The sequence below is a fragment of the Micromys minutus genome, assembly GCF_963924665.1.
Source record: "Micromys minutus genome assembly, chromosome: 28".
Taxonomy (NCBI): Eukaryota; Metazoa; Chordata; class Mammalia; order Rodentia; family Muridae; genus Micromys; species Micromys minutus.
In genome coordinates, this window is record NC_137963.1 from 12,921,252 (window position 1) to 12,944,941 (window position 23,690).

The following is a 23,690-nucleotide window of genomic DNA, read 5'->3' on the forward strand; positions in this document are numbered from 1 at the left end:
TAACATATTAAAATCATTTAAGAAAACCGTAGCTACCAACCTTTTGGCGTGGCTTCTTTACATTGGTCATACTTCATGTGCTGAGCTATTATGGAAACAGCATTTCCAGACAACAAGAATCACTTTCTCTGAAAATATTGATTATTCTGATCTCCTATATTCCTCTTTGTATGAAGTTCTTACAATTCTTTTAGAACCTGATTATGGTCCCAAATTAGCCATTCATAGTCATGAATGTTTACCTATCACTTGAATGCAAAAGAAGTGTAATAAAACAAGTGTTACACATCTTTAAGCCCTTTGGCCCATGCACCACAGTTCCAGCTCTATACATCTAAAGAAAGGAAAAAACAGTCCAATATTCCAACAAAAATTATATAATTGTAATGTCGTGTTAATCACGTTTTATTCCCTCATTGGATTTCACAATGATACTTTCAAAATTGGATTATAATTTCATTTCATAGTTAAAGAAGGCATAGAGATTAATGGTCATTGCAAGATCACACTGCCATCAATGTAACTGGTATTTAACCTTCCATTTGCCTGTCTCCAACATTGAGAAAATAACCACTTTGTGGTGCTGTATTTCATCTTCCTAAGTTCCTCCTCTGGTATTATCCTTTACCATTTACCAAGCACGGCCTCTGTTGACCTTATTAAATCCAAGCCTAAGATCAGAAAGAGAGTTTTCCATCATGGGTAGACAGACACAAACTATAAAGCATGAAATGCCCTGTTCTCTTGCTCTCACCTAAAACAAAACTAATGTACCTCTAAGCTATTTCTCTTGGGTCTCTATGGCTCCAGAAAACGTTTTTTGCACAATCCTAACAACCAACAATCTTTGTGTCACTCCCAGGAGGAAATGCCTGACAGAAACAACACAAAGGAAGAAGATGTTATTAGTTCAGGGTTTAAAGGTCATGGCTGTTACTAGGCTGGGCCTGTAAAGAGGCAGAGCAAAGTAGAAGCATGTAAGAAAAAGGACTCACTTCCTGGATGACAGAAAGCAGAGGGTAAGGAAAGAAGCAGGAGGTGGAGAAAAATGTAACTCTGAAACAGTGGAGTTACTCCTCTTCTATAGTTATGAAACAAAGATTCTCTTCAGATAGGGTACTGATGATGGACCAAAGAACAAATACCACTGAAGTCCTTTTAGGTGACCCAGGGGATTTATTGGGTCTGCTGACAGGAGCATAAATGACTCAAGTGCAGCTGCATCACGAAGGCCCATCCCATCAAGGGACAGTTCAGAGGAGCTGGAGAGTGAGAACTCACTGCTCAACCTGAAGGCATATCAAGGGGTTTGTAAGTACCATGTCTCAATAGCTCAGTTGGTTTCTGAACCTCTACCAAGTTGTAAACTGGCCTTGCCTCTTCCTGATGGCTTGACTTGAGTCTTCTTTTTTCCCGGTGAGTTTGGCTGCCTCGAGCCTCTTTGTAATAGCTCAGTTAGATTGAGAGTTTCTCATAGCAATCCTAAAGGCTTACATATATTTGGGGAGTATGGTACCTAATGGTTCTGATCTGTTTCAAGGACTTCCTGAAGCCATTGAGTTGTTCACATACTGAGATTAAAGAGCTCCTCTACTAGATGGAATATTCCACTTTCTCTTAGAACATCCCATTGTCTCACCTCCCTGTCTCTGATAAGTTCCCATTACAATAGATACTTTCTCTCAGAGAAAGGTAATATACAACTGTCTGCTTCTTCCTCCATTGAGGCCTCATCCTTTCTGGTTTCCACAGCCTCCTGAAAAGGGAGCACCTTTGAGCTAAGCCAGTATGAGACATTTCTTACTTAAAGTACAACATCCACTAACCTGTGGTGACTGATGTGTGAAGTGTGATTAGCCAACAGCTGCTGCCATCTTTCTTCAATGTCTCTTTGCTAAGTTTGGTACAATAGGAAGGGGTAGATCTACAGTTAGAGAAACAAATTAGCCTGCCTCTGATTTATACTATTTTCCTTTTCTAAGAAATTACCCCATCCTTAAATGTTTCATGTTAAGTTTGCATAATATTGAATAGTGTTAGAGACATTTAGCAGAAGTTATCGGTGTATTCTGGGAGTTTGTCTGAAATAAAAATTTCTCAATTTCCACTTCAGAACTCCCAAGTCAGACACTTTGAAGATAGCCACCTGTGACCCAGCCTCCCAGATGACTTCAGGGCTTCCCAGTGTTAGAACAGTTCTGTGCAAAGGCCCATTGCAGGTGTTCTAGGTGTAAGTCTCTGGCTTTTACTGGATGTAGATTCAACATGAGCGATGTCATTTGTTCGAGCCTCAGTGCTCTCATCTGCCAATTACAATAATAGGTTTCTCCAGGTCTGTAATAATGAGGGAGAGGAGAAAAGGGAGAGACAGGGTTAGGGACAGAGAGAGAGAGAGAGAGAGAGAGAGAGAGAGAGAGAGAGAGAGAGAGAGAGAGAGAGAGCACAGTAGGACATGAAGCTAGTTATTTTACAGCTCTCATTATTTCATTCATTCTGATTTTTAGGCTCACTTAGCACAATTCATTTTACAATAAATTGTGCAAAATGAAAGTGTGCTTGAGAAATATTGAAATCATATTGTTAAAAGCATTTTCTAACAATTGAATCAAACACGACTTTTATTGGTCTTTCTGGCTATCTGGAAATGGATCCTCCCCACAGCACAATAACCTCTGGTTTTAATTTGTATTTTACCTATTATATGATTTGGGGAATATATCATGTCAAAATGTACTATGCTAGTAACATATCCCAGGCCTGGAGATTTGTTCCCTCACCAGGGATTTCCTGCTTTGCCAAGAAAAGGAGAGAGGATGGGCAGAAATCAAACAAGGGTGGTCAGGACTTGTCAATCAGAGTCCTGAAGGCCAGTCCCTCCTGCTGTGTATTTGCTTTGGCCAAAAATGATTCCAAGAAACACCACTGGGACAGAAAACTGTGTCCTGCCTTTCAGGTACAGGCTGAGCAGGTGTGACCAGCAGGTGGTCTGGTGACCAGAACACCTGGGCCCTGCAGGGAAACATCCTGGAAGGAACTAAAAAGAGAGAACACTGGGGAGAGAATGTAAGGGCAAGCCAAATCTCAGGTAGGGATGGAAAAAGGGAAGAGAGTAGCATACAATGTCCCCATTTGGGAGAAGAAGAGAACAACACAGGGGATATGGTTTAAGCCTCCAGTCCTATTTATGCCACATACTTGTCAGGCATTGGACAGTTGTCTGCTACCTGCGACTGTCTATACCTGAAAACCGAGGGAATTGCTGCTGTGAATACTCATGATTTTAAGTATTTATGACTAAGCATAAACACTAGCCAGAGTGGATATATTTTCTAAGAAATGACCTTGACTGTGATATTACATTTTGGACCTCCAGTAAGCAGCCCTGTCTACAATGTTGGTCCCTATTACCACAGGTATCATTGCTGTTGTCATGGCAACACTGGCACCTCCACACATCTGGCTACAGGCCTTCTATCTGCATTAGGGAGTCCTTGGACTGCAGTGTTATATTTTACCCAAAGTCTGGACAATACAAAAACAAACATTGTCATACATCCTGAGATATATCCTTGTCCTCTTTATAATATTTTCTAACTAATACATTTTCAGAAAAAAAAGGGCACATTCTCAATTTTTCTAAGTGCTTTCTTTCTGTTTTATCTTTACTTTCCTTCACTTACATTTCTTTTAAGCCTGGTCTTTTAAGAGATTAATTGAAGTTATGGGTCAAACTTCATGACGTCATATAACTGTAAACTTCAACTTTCTATCAATAAAACCAGGATAGTGGCATGTATCTCTTCTGATCTCTGGGAAGAGCAATTACGTAAATAAGTACAATCTACTTAATACAGGGGCTGCTATCTAATAAAGATTTAAAAATTAGTACTAATCTTTCAATTTCATATTTACCATCACCATCACCATAAACTTATACATGCATAAACATAGATAGATAGATAGATAGATAGATAGATAGATAGATAGATAGATAGATAGATAGATAGATAGAATATAGATAGAAACATATGGAGGTATGGGGAGAGGGAAGACAGTACAATGTCAATATTTTATATACCATGTTCCATGTATAGGGATGCAGTCTGTTCAATTTGCTTCTTGAATTGATAGTTAGTATAAAAATAAGGTTCATGTTAAAAAGCAGAAGCCATTTAAAGGTAGGTTTCTCTCTGTCTCTCTCTGTCTCTCTCTGTCTCTCTCTCTCTCTCTCTCTCTCTTTCTCTCTATCTATCTATCTGTCTCTCTGTCTCTGTGTATATGAGAGAAAAAGAAAGAGTGTGTGTGTGTGTGTGTTTGCATGAATGTCAGTATTTTTTTTTGAAATTCTGAAATACAGGATTTCATGCTAGCCAGGGTGGTCTTGAACTCATCAAGTTGCCAAGAATGCCATAAACAATGCCTGTTTTTCCTATTTCTGTCTCCCAAGGGGTAGAATTGTGCCTCTGTGTCTGGCTCCAGGCTGACTTTTAAAGTGTGGTATGAGAAAACAGGTAGGTGTGTGTGTGTGTGTGTGTGTGTGTGTGTGTGTGTGTGTGTGTGTGTGTGTGTATGCCTGTGAGTGCCTGCATGTGTGTTTATCTGAGAAAGAGTAAACGATAAAGTAAAAATATGTTCTTTGTTGTTCTGAGCCTGCACTGCAGCCCTAGTACAGCTGCATTTATTCTCCCGAGAATATGTATCTCAGTTTCAATATATAATGAAATCAGGTGGAATGACTCTGAGAGAACCCATTAGTGACAGTCTTATTTTGCCCCTTCCCACATCACTTGCTCTGCCAATCTCCTTCCCTAGGAAGCTATCTCATAGCAACTGGAAGGATTGATTACTCGAGCTTACAAACTAATGTGGACAGTGATGGCTATCAACAGAAAGCTGATATATAACCAGCTTATCAATATTTAATGTTTTATAGAAATGACAAAAGAATAGCAAGGACTGAAGACCATGTGTATGATATTTAATACATGACACTTTAAAAACATTAGGCATGTTTAGAATGTATACAAGTGCAATGGAAGTGATGAGTATAACCAACCAATATCTGATTTGACTTAGGCCATCTTCACGAGACTGGACATACCAAGAATCAGGGACAAGGTATCCCAGATACATAAGGTAAAATCAAATAATACTGGTCTATAAAAGAGTAACAATAAAATTACTCCTAATGATATTCTTCTATAGGCATATAAATCTGTGCCTTATTCAGCCATCATAAGAAAGATTTTTGTCCTGGAACAGATGTAAGTATATACAGAGACCCACAGCAGGAAAGCAGAAAGTTTTACACACACACACACACACACACACACACACACACACACACACACACAGGAAGAGAGAGAGAGAGAGAGAGAGAGAGAGAGAGAGAGAGAGAGAGAGAGAGAGAGAGAGAGAGAGAGAGACAGACCTTGGAATACACATCTCTAAATGTCCCCTCAACTCTCTCTCCCTAAAGTTCAGTAAGCCCTAATGAAGAAGAAACAGAAAGAGTATAAGTACCAAGGAGCATGACAACACGAGGAAAAGAAGAACCTCTGAATCAAATCAGCAAGACTCGTTTGAAGTCAAAGGGACTGAAGCAGCGAGAAGAGAGCCCACAGGGTGTGTGCCAGGTTCTCTACTGCATATATAATTCAGGGTGTGTGCCAGGTTCTCTACTGCATATACAATACAGATCTCAGCTTACTATTCTTATAAAGTTCCTGTGTGTGTGAATGAGTGGATCTCTGATTCTTGTGCCTACTCTCAAGGCTGTTTTCCTTCTGTTGGGTTGCTTTGTCCACCCTCGGTGCGATGGTTTTTATTTTGTCTTATATTTTATTTTGTCATCGTTGGTTATTATCTGTTAGAAGCCGGTTGTTTTTAATGTTTCTAATGAGAAACAGAAAAAGAGTAGATCTGGAAGACAGGAGAGATGTAAAGAGACTGAAAGGGGCAGAGAGAGGGGACACTGTAAACAAGATATATTGTATGAGAAAAAAAGTAATATATTTTAACAAGTAATTTGAAAAAAAATATAGACAAATAGGACTGCATATTTTGCTTCATTCATATTGTTGATAGGTTAATAAATGTATCCAAGAGTCTCACATATTTTTATGTACATGAAGTACAACGATAACTAATGTTGTTATGATGGAAATGAATAAAAGTTCTTGTTGGTACGAGTGAAAATTTTTGCACACACACACACACACACACACACACCAACTAAGAAAATCAAAGAAAACATAACAAAACCAAAACAGGGTCGCAATAAAACATAATGAAAATGACAATAATGGAAGCCCAGAAGACTTAAAAGCAGCCTGGTCACTGGCAGAGTCAGCAGTTTTTTTCACAAGAGAGTAACTGCTCAGCTAGTTTCCTCAGGAGAGTTTGTATCACAGGTCATGAGAGCATGAGATTATCTGAGAATTTTAATTGGCTCAGTCTGGGTGCTAGCGATGATGCTTATAAAATAATAGTAAGTGAAGTTTACCAAGTAGTATATTTATATGTCAGTCCTGTTTTGAGTATTTCAGATGTATTAATTCACTAGTAGACTGGAAGTAGAATCCCAGGATTGGTAGAAATGAGGCTTTAGCAAAAGACCTGAGCTATAGCTCAATATCCACTTCAGGGATGAAGTGTTAAGGTTTGACTATTTGATAAATATTAACAACCAGACATGGGGATGTCTTGTACTTGGTCAACTGTATGTTTTATAATCACAATTTTTAATATGCATGTGGTGGTGGACACACAAAAATGAGGATCAAAAGGAAGACACAGTAGCCAGAATTCTGAAAGTATGCTATTGAGAAACTTCAACATCCAAATAGGGAAAAGGCCTGAAAAAAAAGGGATACAACAGAATCTGGCGTTTTAAATATTAGATTGTTGATCTGCAGAAACGTGGAGAGTTAGGTGGGTTCTGGGCTTCAAGGAAGCACTGAGACAATACTGCAGGAGTTGAAAAGCACAATCTGGGAAAATCTTGAGCAGTGGGTTGAAACAAGGCTGAAGCTGCAGGGTTCTCAGACTCTTCGATATCCAGACAACACTTGGAGTCTCCAAAGAGCCAAGAATAGAGTGGAGGTTAGGGAGATCATGGGTTAGAGATGGAATCTACACTGGGTAGTGGAAGTGGCAACTCTTGCTTAGCTCAGCAGTAATTGTCTTTAGCTTGGCTGCTATCGTCTATGTTCTATGCTGTTCTATGGGAGATTTAAGCTCCGGCTCTGAAGTCCAAGTTCTCCTACGTGTTCCCCAGGGGGTATTAGATGAAAGAGATAGTTCAAAGTTCTAACATGAACTGTTATTGACTGTTCATGGTAGAGAATGGATGTATGCTTACTTCTCAGGGTCTAACCCCAAATTAAACACCTTTGGCAGGAAAGCATATCTGGGAAGGGAAGCTTAATGTCTAAGACCCCAGGGCCTCTAAGTACCTCATTAGAATGGAGTACTCTGTGCTGTCACATGTCCTTATGTGGGGAGTGTGGCATGTGTTGCAGACCAAGAATATGTCAGGGGACATATGGAGGATGGGGAACTGAGAACAACTCAACCAGAATCAAAGCCTATTTGTTGATCCCTTATTGATTTCCAGTGATGCTGAACCCCATCATTACCTCTGAGCTGGGCTATCTCTCATGTCACGTCATTCCGACATCTTAATTTACTTAAACTTGAATGGTAGCAATCGATCTTGTCTTTCAGAACATGCCTGTTCAGTGTTGGGCTTAACAAATCTTGAGCTTCTCTACATAATTCTCCAAGGTTTACTTTTAGAACATGCCAATAAGGATGGTGAAGATGCAGATGGAATGATAGCCACCCTGTCCAACACCACTACTCTTTGCTTCCACAGACCAGATTCTACTCAGTCACTTGCTTTCTGTAAGTGCCTTAGCTTCGTGTTTTTCAAAGAGGATCTATACGTTAGTGTTTTTATTTGTACATATTACACATATGTAATAATGTATTTCATTGTTATTCTTTCACATATCCACATGACATACATTTCTATCATATTCCCCTACTACCTTCCTTTTAACCCCTCTGAGGTCCATCAAACCTCTTCTTCCCTGCCATCCACTTCTATTCTGATGTCTCTTCTTCTTCTTTTTTTTTTTTTTTGTTTGTTTTCTTTGAGATAGTTGGTTTTTATTAGAGCTGGCTACAGGGCAAGGGGAGGATTTTCTTTTACAGAGGCATCTTACCAGCATGTACACCACTGAGGAGTATGTTTCTCCATCCTACATCAATCACTCTCTTCATATGAATTTTCATTGAGGTGTAGAATCCCATAAACACTGTCATCAAAAGTTAACAGGTCCAATTGCATACAGAACTTGTGCAGATAATAAAAGATGCTCTGAGTTCAAGTGTGCAAGAACCTGAATTCTGCATAGTTCTTCTATCTTTTATATTATCCTATTTCTTCTTTTCCAACTTTTCTCTGAGAATTTGAGTGGCATTTATGGATGTTCTATTTATAATTGGATATTGTTTTTTTTTTTTCAGTAGTCTCCTACCACTTTGATATGTGACTTCAGTAGTTTATTCCTTACAAGCATTTGTCTTTCTTATGTAATATTAATTTGTAGTAGATGCTTGGTAATAGTTTAAACACCTAAATTCTCCAATGTCCTGAAGTATGGTAAAAATTTTACACCCATGTGCGTTCGCGCACACACACACACACACACACACATCCTTTATGTTCAAACTTGAAGGCCAGAGCATTTCAGTTCTTGTGTTACTTAATTATTCAGAGCAAAAGTTGACAGCCAGGGGAAATGACTGCTTGAAACATGTAATTTGCCTTCCAAAGAAGCTCATTTGGGCTTTGACATTTGACAGAGAAAGGTCTAGTGAGATGAGCTGTTCAGAAAGTGTGTCTCTGCAATCTGACACTGCTTGAACTTTGTGGGGTTGATTTTTACAATCGCCAGATCATCAAAGATTAAACTCATTTAAATTCTAACAAAGGAAGAAAACAAAATGCCACAATCTGCCTTACCCTACTGTCCTCAGCTACACACACTCTCCAGAGATGCTCAGAACATTCGGGAAAGTCTGCAAAAGGTGTAATGAAGTTGGCCAAGTTAATCTACCATCTCATGGCATTTGCTTTCTGCATGATTTCTTCCCTTAAAGGACTCAGAGATTAAAATCCGCTTTGCATAAAGTTTTCTTCTTGTCCAAGTGCAAGCAATCCATTCTCAACCTTTCCTGTAGGACTATCCACTGCATTATTCAGTGCCAGACATGGAGCTGGGCACCAGGTACATACTGCTAAATGTATGCTTATTTTTCTGGCTTCTGTCCCAAGCTCTCTCTGATAAAGATACAATAAACTTCTAACTAGTTTTTTTCTCTCCTACTGGTTTCAGTTATTCTCTCAAAGTAGCCTGGAATACTGTGATAAAACACTTGGGTAACACCTTCCTTCAGTGATACAATATCACCACCATTCAGCACCATAACTTTTATATTTTTAATTTAAAATGTTCTTTTGTTAAATTTTAAACATTAGCAATGATGTTGAAAATAAGAAGCAAAAGAACATAACAGCTAAATTAACCAGACTCAAAGATGATGAAAATCGTGAACCTCTCTATAGTTAGAGTAACCACTTAAAACAGAAGCTGTGAAGTTTCACCTCCTGTTTTATGGTTTCAGTATCAAATATATTTTATACACTTATCCATGGCTTTGTTTATTACTTTTTATGTTTGTTTGTTTAGTTTGTTATTTTGGCTTGTTTTATTTGTCTGGTTGTTTGGTTTTGTTTGAGGCAGAGCATTGCTACATGACCTTGACTGTCCTGTAACTTATTTGTAGGCCAAACCAGCCTCAAACTCACAGTGATCTGCTTGCTTCTACCTCCCCAGTGCTGCTATTAAAGAAATGTGTCACTATTCCCAGTCATTTATTAGCTAAATTTATAAGTATTTATGATTTTCCATATGTCAGGTCTGCTATATTACGTGTTTGAAGAAAAAAAAAGTCACACAAAACAAAATGTAAAAATGTAGGCTGTCTAGTTAGGAAATAGACATTATGTAGAAATAAATAAAATAGGTTCCCTACTTAGTCCATTCAAAGAAGCCCAAAGGAGGTCTCTTGTGTGTAAGAAAAAGACAATCTAGAAAAACTCAGAAACAAGAGTGAGTCCATGTTGAACTGCAGGAGAGTACAAGGTAAACCCATTGCCTAATGCGAATGATTAGAATTGAGAGTGGGCAGTCAGAGAGCTGACCATGTATTACTTTATATAAATATTTCTCTGCTCTGAGCGAAACCTTAAATCAACTTGGGACTTTTAAAAGACGATGGATGGTAGAGTTGGTGAGAAGGCTCAGTATGTAAAGTTGTTAAGCCTGATAACCTACCTGAATGAGATCTCCAGAGTCATATGTTAGAACGAACAAACTTCAAGTAGTTGTCTTCTGGCTTCCATGAACATGCCCTGGTGTGTGTGAGTGTGTACATCCTTGGGATTCTGTTCAAAGAGATAATAATAATAATATTTATTATTATAAATATATTTATTATGATATATAAAGTTAGTACCCAATGATAAATGGAGAGTTATATCAACTGTAATAAATAAAACACATGTGTGCCTCACTAGATATGTTAGAAAATCAGGGTAACTAACACTAGATATGACAAAATAGAAAAAGAAATGAAAGTAGCTCTTGCCTCAAGGTGCCTATGAGCTGGTTCAAGACAGAGTAACATGAGGATGAATGGCAGAAGGTGTGGGAGCTAAGTGACAAAGAGAAGGGCTCAGCTTTGCCTCTTTGTGAAACAAAAACTGCTACAGTTCTATCTACTTGGTCAGCTGTGAATGAGAGAAATGTAGAAAAGCAAGAGAACAATAATGATGTGTTGGGCTATGCTTGTCACTTCTTGCAGAGAATTTGAGCTATAGAAAAACTTTATTAGATGGAGGAAAAGATTCTGCACTGAACCCCTGTCTTGCTGTGGAAATCTCTCTGGATTTTAGGAGAAGATTACTATCCAATGGAATATATTGCAATGCTGTTAAGTATCAGAGGCTAGAGCTACCCTTAGTAGTTCTAGCTTTCTTTGTGATTACTATACATGATATCCTAGGAAAGAGCCAATTTCTCCAAATGAATCTTGTTGGACCACACACTCATGCTTGGACCATATCCCCAGATGTTCTCAAGCATAGAGGAAAAACAAACTATTTTAATCAATTTTCTTTCTGATGTGAATGGTAGAATAAATAATGGTTTCTCAATTCAGAAAAATTAGTGCATCTTGTTGCCAAGAAATAAGGATGAAGAAGCTTATCAAAACCCATTTAGATTCAGATCCTGTATGACTCAGCTTTGTGTTACTATAACAAAGCACTGGGGACAGCCAACATAGAACAAGAAAAGATTTATTTAGGTCACAGGTTCACAGGCTCAGGGTCCAAGATCGGGCAATGCTACTGATTTTGTATCAACTAAAACTGTGGAAGAATAGATGTGGTTGGTTGGTATAATAGCAAAAGATCCCATCTTGAACTGTCATAAAGTGAGAAGGAAGAGACAATATTTCCATATGTCGTTTTATAGGACAAGTCTTCCAATAATCTACTTGCCTTCTACTAAACATTTACTTTTTAAAGATACACAATACTTCCCTAAACTGCCATGCTAGAAGACAAGCCTATGCTATAGCAGCTCCCACCCGAGGGCTCAATGTGTTTTTTGATAATGCTAGGTATAACACTTACTTAGAATCCCTTGCGCTGTCTCATTAAATTCTTATTGTCTCAAGAAGAAGATTACATTATTGTCATAAGTTTTGTATGAGGAAACAGGAAAATTGGGCATGCCTAGTGGATGTGGCTAAAGTTAGCCACTGGGCTCTGGAGCTTCTACTTTTCATTGGTATGCTACTGACCTTATATCTTCTCGAAATGTATATGTCATTGCTAGAACAATAAGAATTCCCTCATCCTACCCATCAGGTGAATAGAAACCACCAGTATGAGGCACATACAACCTGAACTGTCTTAGCTAGTTGTATCTTCTCTCTCTCCCAAGAATCTGTATGACTTGCCATTTTCCATTTCTCTATATGTGCCTTATCTATTACTTGGGCTTAGTCCTTAAGTTACACTAAATTTGGATTCTGGGATTTGAATTCACTGTGTTCTTGTAAGGTATGTCTGACCTTCTGTCCTCAAATCAGGTCTCCTGGACATTTTCAGCAAATAGAGGGTGTCAAGTTGAGCTTTTGCAGCCTCAATTTCAACATCTCCCTATGTCTGCTTCAGACCCCGAGAAAAGACAGGTTATATCTTCCAGATAGGCTTTAGGCATTCATAGTGTTTATTTTTAATTTTTGAGATCTTCCTTTATATCAAGTAATGGATTCGTTTTATCTAGGGTCATCCATTGCTACCCAAACTTATGGATAGAATTAGTCTTCTTTCTGATTTCATTGTATCAAAAAATGAGTGAGGAAGATGGAGTTTGGTTCACTAGAATAAGATCAGGGAGTTTGTGTGGGTGGATAGGTACAGACTCACTTTTATCTACATAAAATCAACATTGTTGTGTTAGGGTTTTCAGAGAACAAGTGTAAATCCTCTTTGGTGAATAACATATCCTGATAATTCTTTATTTCCAGGAAACTCCCTGGGAGTCATCAATCATATGACCTAAATTCCCATGATTTCCCTTTCATCCCCTCATTCTGTGTTCTCTGTATTAGGGTGCTTTTAGGTTTTCATCTACAGTTGCTTTCACAGCTCTATGTGTGTTCTGATTAGCATAGTATGTACAGTTGGCTTGGCATTTCTATCATATATTCTTTATAATTTATTCAAGGCAACAAGGTCAGACATTGGATTTTTCTACTGGTCATGAAAGTGGACAAGGAATATGGAAGTTGGGGAGATGTCAAGAGAAATCATACCTAGAAAGAAATTATATCAGAGAAAACTTGTAGTAGGAGCAAAGAAGTTGTATCAGGTATGACTGGCTCTTATGCAAAGTATCATTTCGCACCCCAAATGTCATAATCTCACTCTTCCCTGGGAATTTACAAGGTAGGAAAGCTAACCTAAAACCATCCCCTATTCTTACCATTGTGTTAGGTTTCGCAGTCAGTGTTTTGAATGCTGGGCTCTTTTGGTCCTTGTGATCTGTGACATAATGGAATCAAATTAAAGGCCCATTTACCAGCTTTATTGCCGATTATTTATAATACTCTGGTTCCAAAGTGCTTCTTTATAGAGTGCTTAAGCTGCCATCTCTGCAAAGAGCCTGCCATAAATGTCTCCACATGTACAAAACGTTATGCCCCACAGCCTCAGCAAGAAAGCAAAAAGATTACTCTCAATTACTTCATATAGTCTATTTTATTGTTTTATTATAATAAACTGTCATGCCTTATACTACATTAAAATCAATAGTTTGCATTAAAAATAATGGAACAGGGCTATTAATCTTGTTTAGCATTTCTATTACTTTCTGATAGTGAATACATAATATAGAAAAGGTAATAATTATTCACTTCCAATCAATCAGGAACCTATCCACATTCTTTTCTCTGTTCCACTGTTACTGTACCGATGCGAGCTGATGACAATGATTGGGCATTTATGGACTTCTAGTTGGCATAAAGATTTTCGTGTCCTCCAAGCACCTGTCTTCACATTGTCGGGCATACAAAACATCCCTTGAAAAATCTCTTAAGACAACACAATTATATGTTTAAATGCTTGGCTTAATTTCCACTTGAATATGTCACCAGTATGATCTCAAAAACTCTGAAAATGTGCAGGGCTAACCCTACTTGTCAACTTGATGAGATCTAGAATCACTATGGACACAAACCTCTATGCATATTTATGAGTATTTATTTAGATTAGATTGATTGATGTGGGAAATCTGACTTTAAATGTGGATAGTACGACCCCAAGGGTCCCTGCATAAGTATCAAAATGAAAGCAAGCCGAGAAGCACCATTCATCTATATCTGCACCATGACTGTAAATGAAATATAAATAGATCTCTCTCACCTCTGCTGCCATGACTTCCCTGACATGATGGACTGAACCCTCAGAAATGGCGTCAAAATAACCATCTACTCTTTTTGGTTGCATTTGACAGGTAACAGCTGAAGAATGTTTATTAATAAACCACTGACTCCTTCAAGGATATATTTTTATAGAGAAGTGATAATGTCTACATTACAGGATTATTGTTCTTATTGCTTACGTAACTTTGTAGGACGTGTTCATCACGGTGAATAAATCATTGTAAGCATACTACAAGTGATAACGCTGACTGCTGTGCCATGAGTTTGTAGGGTTTTTGGACTAGCCCACGTCTAGCAATGAAGACAAGGGAAAGAATGTACACTGAGTCTACATTTCTATTTATTCATTTTAATCTGACATAACATGATCCAGTCATCTTTCCTGATGATGAACAAAATGGGGCCCTGAGCCTTCACAGACATTAAGTCATCAATTCGGTCTTATTAAAAAACAAAACAAAACAAAACAAAATACATATAAACCTCTAAGTATAGAAATTTTTGCAGAAAGCACAGGGGTGAATATGTTTGTTTGCCAGTAAATATCATTTGATCAACACTAAAATAAAATAAGAAGAGAGTACAGATTAGGGAATATATAAGTGATAATTGATGACTGGGCATTTTTAATGCTTCTATCCAATTCAATTGAACAACTATTTATTGAACAGCTCATGTGCATGAAGAGAGAGACTAGGAGAAAAGTAAGGCATAATATATAGTGTTTAGATATTTTAACTTGGATGCAAAAAAAAAAAAAAAAATTCAGCCCACATGTCAAAAAATTAATTTAGTCCAAAGTACAGGAAGAAAGACAAATTGTTTTCCTGGCAGGGAAAGTAAATCATTAAAGAGTGAGTAAACCTTCATTAATAGTGAAAGAAGAAAAATTATAGGCAAAGACAATGACAAAGGAAAATATAAAAAGGATGTGCAATTATATGCTTTTATCCCCAACTTTTTATTAGCTATTCTCCGCATTTATATTTCAGATGTTATCCCTTTTCCACAATCCCATCTTCCCCTCCTCCTCTTCCAATGACCCTCACCTGCCTCAGCATGTTGGCATTCCCCAACACTGGGAAAATGAGTTTTCACTGAACCAAAGGACTTTTCTCCCATCGATACCAGAGAATGCTGTCCTCTGCTGCATATGTACCTGGGGCCATGGGTCTCTCCATGCAAACTCATTGGTTGGTGTTTTAGTTCCTGGGAGCTGCAGTGGTTTTGGTTAGTTGATCATTTTATTCTTCCTATGGGGTTGCAGACCCTTTCAGCTCTTTCAATCCTTTCTCTAGCTCCTTCATTGGAGCTGCAAGCATCCTCCTTTGTATAAGTATGTATCTGACAGAGCCTTTGAGAAGGCATCTATTTCAGGTTCTTGCCAGTAAGCACTTCTTGGCATCCGCAGTAGTGCTTGGGTTTATTGCTCGCATATGGTGTATATTCATAGGTGAGGCAATATCTAGATGATCTTTTCTGCAATCCCTGCTCCTCTATTTGTCCTTATATTTTCTCCCATAAATGTTTTGTTCTTTTTTCTAAGAAAGACTGAGGCATCTACTTTCTGGCCTTCCTTCTCTTTGAGCATCATAAAGTCTGCGAATGGTTTATTGGGTATTCTGAGATTTTTGGGCTATTATCCATTTATAAGTGAGTATATACCATGAGTGTTCTTTTGTGACTGGATTACCTCACTCAGAATGATAGCGTCAAGTCCCATCCATTTCAATACATTACTTGTAGCACAAATCCTACTATTTAGATAAATGGTTTCTCCATTTATCTAAAGCCCATCTCATGGTCACCATAACCTCTCTTCTTAAGCCTGTAATCTACATACTATTCTCCCAACCCAAACTCTACAATGAAGCTTCACGTAAAGTCCTTTTGTGTGCAGTTGTGCTTTTGTGAAATAACAGTTTCTGTCAATTTGACAAAAGTTGGTGTATCTACCTCAAAAGCTGTTCTAAAAGGTTCAGGTTATATTTCATCTCCCCTATAGTATCTCCCCTAAATCTTAACTGCTTCTGAAGCTTACTGAGGGGCAACTCTATTTATGACAGATGTTCTGTTTATTGGGTCTATGACAATACAAATGAACAATTACATAAGTCTAAGTGTGAACTCACGTGTAGCATACTGAAAAAAGAATATCAAGTGCAGGAGATCTGAGACACAGCCTGGACAGGGAGCAGGGCTTACTGACTACCTAACGAACTTCTATACTTTTTTATCTTTTCGGATAAAAAGAAGAACCAGAATTGTTTCTACAGAATAAATCTAAACATGTTGTACAGAACATTTTGTTGTGGGATAAAGTAAAATTGAGGTAAATAGTTCAGTTTATGAGAAACTGAAATGACATTGTCATAGGTACAATGAGAAGAAGACGTAAGTGCAGGACCTTTCAGAGGAAGAACATAGAAGTTTTATTAATTGGGAGATGGAAGACAGGTCTTCCTTGAACTGAAAATGGTCAGTGTAAAGGGCCTGAAGTACTGTCACCTTTACTACCACTAATTTTAAAAAGAGGGTTGCTGGTGGCATCAGATAAACTCATAGAAAGGTCAAACTAAAAACCACTGAGTCCCTACTTTAAATAAACACAAAGTAATTGCAGACCAAGAAGTACTACTTCAGAAATGTATCACTTTGATAACATATAAGTAGCTGGAAAAAAATTTTGGCAAAATTCCAAAACAAAACAAAAACAAAGAACACAAGAATTATCCAGAGGAAAATGTAAGCACCTTTAAAAAAATCTTATTAGCATTTATTAATTATATAAAATAATGTATTTGGGCTTTTTTGCAATTTTATTGACTATCCTCTGCATTCACATTACAGATGTTATCCACTTCTCGAAATCCCATTCCCCCTTCCCCTCCCATTGCCTTCATGAAGGTGCAAGCTCTAATATCTGTTTTCAGTGTAATCCAATCATATTGCCAGTCATTACCTTTTTTACCGTGACTTCCTCTGAGCTTCTTCCTTTCTCCAAATAGTCTCAGTTCTGTTTCCATGTCTGAGCTTCTTCCTTTCTCCAAATAGTCTCAGTTCTGTTTTCATGTCCTTCACTACACAAATACACTATACTGTATGTAGAAAAATTCAGAGATGAATCCCAGAAAGTACATCATTAATAATTGTCAGGTGATTGCTATATCCCACCAAGGTTGAAGATAACTGTCCTAAATTCAGCATGGATATATACATAAAGAAAGATGCTGGCTGTTTTTTTTTTTTTATTATTATTTTTTTCTTCCACTATCTAGATTTCATTTAAAGCCATTGGGTCCAGTCTGGCTTAGTAATTATATCACATTTGGTTTCTAAGTTTCTGAAATATGTCCTGCCAAAAATAATGTGGCATGTTTGATTTCACATTGGCTCTCATGATTTGTGGGTTTGTCCTCAGGATTCTTTCTGTCAGGAAGAATAGATGGTATGAAACAAGTTTTAAAAAACTCCCTTATCTCTCCTAGTAGTCTACCTTCCCACTATTGCTAAGGTGAAATGTGAACACTTTTTGCTTGAATATGATATCTTTAAGAATACATTTGTTGAAAAGGTTGATAAGAAATATTTGTCCAATGGTGGGAAATGAGGAAGTGGACCTATGACTGTATCAATGCACTGACATATTGATAACTTGGTGACATTATTAGGAAGCAGTGGAAAGCAGACAGCAATAGAGCTTAGTTGAAAAAAAAAAAATCACAGGAGGCAGACCTTGGAAGAGATTGCATATGCTCTCTGTGTTTCTCTCTGTCTCTCTCTCTGTCTGTCTGTCTGTCTGTCTGTCTGTCTCTCTCTCTCTCTGTCTCTCTCTCTCTCTCTCTCTCTCTCTCTCTCTCTCTCTCTCTCTCTCTCACACACACACACACACACATCTCTATCTTTCCATCTCTTCCCTCCCTTTTCTTTCTTCCCTCCCTTTCCTTCCCTTTCTCTCATATGTGTGTGTATCTGTGTGTCTCTGTGTTTCTGTGTGTATCTGAGTTTCCCCTTTTCCCCCACCCCTTCCTGTCTTTCTTTCTTCTACAAGACAAGCAGCTTTTCTTGTCCAGGTTCTTCCATGACATACTTTCTGCCTTGTTTTCCTCCTAAACGCAGTGGTGACATCCAATCAAAGACTAAAATCTGTGAAATCATGAGCCCCACAGGAAGACTCACAGAGTCAAGTAACCTGGACTTCTGGGGACTCTCAGAGAATGGACCACCAACCAAATAGCATACACTGACTAGACCTAACCTCCCTCACACAAATGCAGCATATGTGTAGCTCAGTCTTCATGTGGCTTCTCCCAAAACTGGGTTGGATGCTGTCCCTAAAGCTGTTGCTTGTCTCTGCAGCTCATTCCCCTAACTATTCTGCCTTGTCTGGCCTCAGTGGGAGAGACTATGCCTAATAATGCAGATTCTTCATGTACCTCCCAAAAATGGGAGGGACGCGGAAGGGACCGTGTGAGGAAAGATAGGAGGGGGGCAGCAATCAGAATGTAGAGTGAATTAGATAGACGAATCAATCAATAAATAAATGGGAAAAAGAGTGAAGCTTCAAAAAGAGTATGTTCTCCATTTCTCTCATTCAGACACCTTGGAACAATTCATAATATATACACTGATATTCCACACTAGATTTCACCTGTTAAGCTCAATGGATTGAGTTCTCTATCACCTCTCAATATTATAGATGAAAGTATCTGAGCAGTAGTTTGAGCTAATCCACAGTTCATACAATGAATCATCAATTTAAGAATTGCAATGTTATCATGAAAATGGAAGAAAAACTCATTCCAGAGTTGGTTTTGCTCTACCAGAAAAGGACGAGCATTTATCCAAGTCAGGCACTACAACGGATGGCTATAAACTATTCCAATAATAAAAACCAAATTGAATTATCTTCAGCCATGATTAAATAAAACAGAAGATTTTTTTTAATAAACCACGTCTTGTTTTACTTTGTCACAAATTGTTTGGATTAAGCTAGCTGCCTGAATGATGAAAAAATGCTGAAAGCCTTTCAATAAATCAGCCTAATCGAAATGAAATGCAGGAATGAGTGAAAAGATGGAGAGTTATAGAAATAAGTTGTAGAGTCTATGGAAGACAGAACCTTTCAGGTATGTTCAAAGGAGATGACAGGACCCTTTGGGCTAGAAATATGTACTCAAGAGTAATCATAACAATTACTGTCAGCCATCATTTTCTGAACAACTTCTCTGTGCCAGGCACTAAATAACTTTGTAGGGCAGATAGTTTTTAAAGTACCCTAAGGCATAAAAAGCATTCATACTTTGCTTAAGAAATTTATGGACTTATAATTTTGAATGAATGTTTTTCATACTTCTAAAATACAGTATTTTTTTCATTGCACATTATTTCATCCAATTAGCATTAATTGCTTTGAACATTGGAGTGGAGTAGAACAGGACACATGTCCCTTTGTATATGTGATGCCTTCTCTTCCTGAAAAAAAATATATTTCCACCCATGGAACAGTTTATAAGATTTCATAGTTTCCTGACCTCTAAATCCACATGAAAGTCTGCACTAAAAACTTGTCCACAACGGCTTAAAAAGCAGTAAGTAGAAACAGGAAAAAAAAAAAAAAGTCAGACAAGAAAATGCCAGGAAATCGCTTACAATGAGTGTCTAAAACGTGATCTGCTTAGAACAAATATATTTTCAGAATTCTGTTCTCTTCAAATTCTCTTTTTAAATTAACATTTTACATGCATATATTTGCATAATTGCAAATTAATTTCTAAGCATTTCTATCAGCCAAAATATTTCTGAAGCAAAGAGAGAATATGCACCTTGCCAGTTAGATGTCTCCAATGTCATAGTCATTGTTTGAGCAATCCCACAACATGCAGTGCCTGAAGAATGGTATCTGGGCACATCTATTTCACCCATAGGTTGTTTTCCACTCGTGAGATCATGCTCACATCACATAATCTCCACAGTAATCAAGCACGCTTTAGTTGAGTGGAATGATTTCTTTAATTAAGGGTTTCTTAAAATGATGTTTTTTAAATTGGCTGGTATCCAGTACCCTATACTTTTGCTTGACTGTTTTTGAAGCAATGCCATATCATAAATATCATGTAATATCTCTTGCATGACAAAGCACAGTGACTTTTCTGGATCTTGTGTGCATTCTGTACCATGCATATGATATTCTGTGGCTTCTCTTGCATAGAGGTATATGATTCCTGGTGCCTGTATGCTTCTGTATACGTAGAGGCTGGAGGTCAACAGCAAGTCTCCTCCTCAACTGCTTCCCAGATTATGTTAGTTTCAGAGTTTTCACAAAGTCTAGACGCTCTGTCTCTATTGCACAAACACTGAGAATATAGGTAAATGCTAACTTAGGCAACTTTTTACATAGGTAATAGGGAATAGAACTCCCATCTCTATGTGTACACAGAAACTGAGCCATCTCACAGCCCCTGACTTCTCTTACATGCATCCTATCTAAAAAGGCTTCCCTTAACTCAGTCTATCTCCCCCATTACCTTTAAGAAAGACTTCCATTTCTCCTTTAATCTGATGCTATCTGGACTAATTTCATTTAATCTTTAAAATATTTTCACTTGTCATGATCTCCTTAGAACTTACAGATAGGAAGGAAATGGGGGTGGTCATTAGTCACTGTTGAAAATGTAGACCATTGTAAACAATATAGACATCAGAATGAGGAAAAGTTCATCTGAGATTTTGGGGTTACAGTTTGTATGATTGTGAGATCCTATGATTAGTGACACTTCTTTGATTTGAATTCTAAGCTTATTGTAGGTTTGCATCTTCTAGGAGAAGGAAAGCTTGGATGAAAAATTATGCTTAATGTTGGTAAATTTCATATATTTTCATAGTAGCCACTGCCTGTGTCTGCAAGCTGTGTGCTTACTCCTTGCAGGAGCCAGGAAACCAAAAAGCATTCTTCCTTCCAAATATCAGCAGTTTATACACTGTCCACTTTTTACTGCTTCTGGACAGAATGGGACAGATGGAGAGGTCAGCAGGCAGTGTTGATATCCTTTCCTCCATTTTTGCCCTCTGCTCTTTTAGTTGCAGTGGCTGCTGGACAATGTGAAGAATTAGTGTGTGTGCGTGTCTTTAATGTTTTTCACTAAAATAAAATTACATAATTTATTCCTCATTTTCCTCCTCCAGCCCCTCCAAGATACCTTCCCTGGAAATTATCCCATGCTCCCAATTCTCAAACTGATAGCCTCTTTTAATTTGATTATTGTTTTAAGCATCTGTACACACACATGTGTGCGTGCACACACACACACACACACATCACACACACACACACACACATCACACACACACACACACGTGTGTGTGTGTGTGTGATGTGTGTGTGTGTGTGTGTGTGTAAGAGAGAAAGAAAGAGAGAGACTGAGAAACAGAGACAGACAGACAGAGACAGAATTCATGCACACACCAATATACATATAAATATGATCTGGTGAGCGTCCTTCAGTGTTATGTGTGTAAATGGTTTCAAGATTAACCACTCAGCAACTGGCTCAGGCAACATGATGGAAGAAGGGGAAGAGAAAATGGTAACATTTGGGATATTAGAAAGTCTGTCATTTAACAATCTTTATCAATGGCTGCATCACTAAGACAGAAACAATGGCAACATCCATAGACACATAAACATTGAAGGGGGAAAATTTCAGGATCTCAGGTAGAAACAAAGAACTGCAAACAACTAATGACAGTGAGGACAGGAACTGGTCTTTTCTAGGGAGCCCCTGAACCATTATTGGGTTTTAGCATTCATAAATATATATGTCTCAGTTAGGGTTTTACTGCAGTGAACAGACACCATGACCAAAGCAACTCTTATAAAGACAACATTTAACTGAAGCTGGCTTACAGGTTCAGAGGTTCAGTCCATTACCATCATGGCAGGAAAATGGCAACATCCAAGCAGGCATGGTGCTGAAGTAGCTGAGAGTTCTACATATTCATCTGAAGGCCCCTTCCAAAACACTAGTTTCCAGGCAACTAGGGTAAGGGTCTTATAGCCCATACCCACAGTGACACATCTACTTCAACAGGGACACACTTTCTAATAGTGCAACTCCCGGGGACAAGCATGTGCAAAGCGTGTGTGTGTGTGTGTGTGTGTGTGTGTTTGTATAGTTCACTTTATATCACACTGGCCTCCTCCCAGTCACCACCCCTCCTACAATTTGCCTTTCCTGGATATCCCCCCATTCTGGCACTTCAGGTCTCTGAGAGGCTAGGTGTCTCCTCTTCTCCTGAGGCCAGACAAGGCAGCCAAGCTATGGGAACATATTCCACATACAGGCAACAGTTTTTGGGGAATAAATCCCACTCCAGTTGTTCAGGACCAACATGAAGACAAAGTGTGATGCATGCCTAGGAATATATGCAGGCCTAGCATAGGCTTGAAATGGTCATATGGCCATATTCCAGGCTGATCTTATAACAATCCAAACATAATAAATAATTTTCTGAACCAACAAACTATGGAAAGTGAAATACTCTGATATCCACAGCTACCCTATAATTATATTCAAATGGTCCCATTTCAAACAAGGAGACCAAAATCACACAAAGAAACAGGGAGGTATGGTCCACTCAAAAGAAAACTTATAGCTATCAGACAAAATTATCCTTAGAAAGAACCTTCTGCCAACTCCATTGAACAAAGACTTTAAAACCAGTATTTACTAGGAGTCTTTGTTAGGTTCACATTTAAACATTTCAGAAAGTTTCCACCGCAGTAAATGTCCACATCACCCCCCAAATATCCTCTTATTCCAGTCACTTCTCCCTGAATTCAACCTCTATCTCTCCCTTCCTGACCTGACACCTCGTATTTCCATCCCCACTTGCCTCAAGACCACCCACAAAATTAATTCTATTTCCCATCCCAAAGAGATCCATAAGTTCCCTCATTAAGCCCTCTTAGTTGTGTAGCCTCTCTGGTTGTAGCACGATTATTCTTTATTTAGCAGTTACTATACACTTAGAAGTGGGTATATATCAGGTTTGCCTTTCTGGGTCTGGGTTGCCTCACTGAGATGTTTTCTAGTTCTATCCATTTCCTCGAAAATCTTCTGATGTCATTTTTTTTTTTTTTTTTGTATTGTATCAGAGAAAAGTAAGTCAAAAGAAAAAAAGGGAAATCATTTTAATAAATACTTTCATTTTGAGGGAAAAGAAAACACTCTTGTTAAGTGACTATGACTTGAGCATATTAGACAGTGAAGTCTAAATTTTTGAACTTCTGTCTCCTACACACACACACACACATACAATGTTTTCTGTTCACACTCATCCTTCCACCTTCTTTCATTACCTACCTCCATCATCATCAAATTCACTTTGGGGTCATTTGCTTTGTTTGCAGACTTGCTTTTGAATTCTATTTAGTTTAACTAGGGTTATTCCTGTAGAGATAAGTATGCAGCTATTATCTACTGGAACATGTGCAGCGTTCTAAGAATACACTGAAGAGCACAGTGACCCCCTTTCTACTGTCATTAACAGCCATGAACAGGGCTCCTTAAGCACCCAATGAAATGGAGACTGAAAGG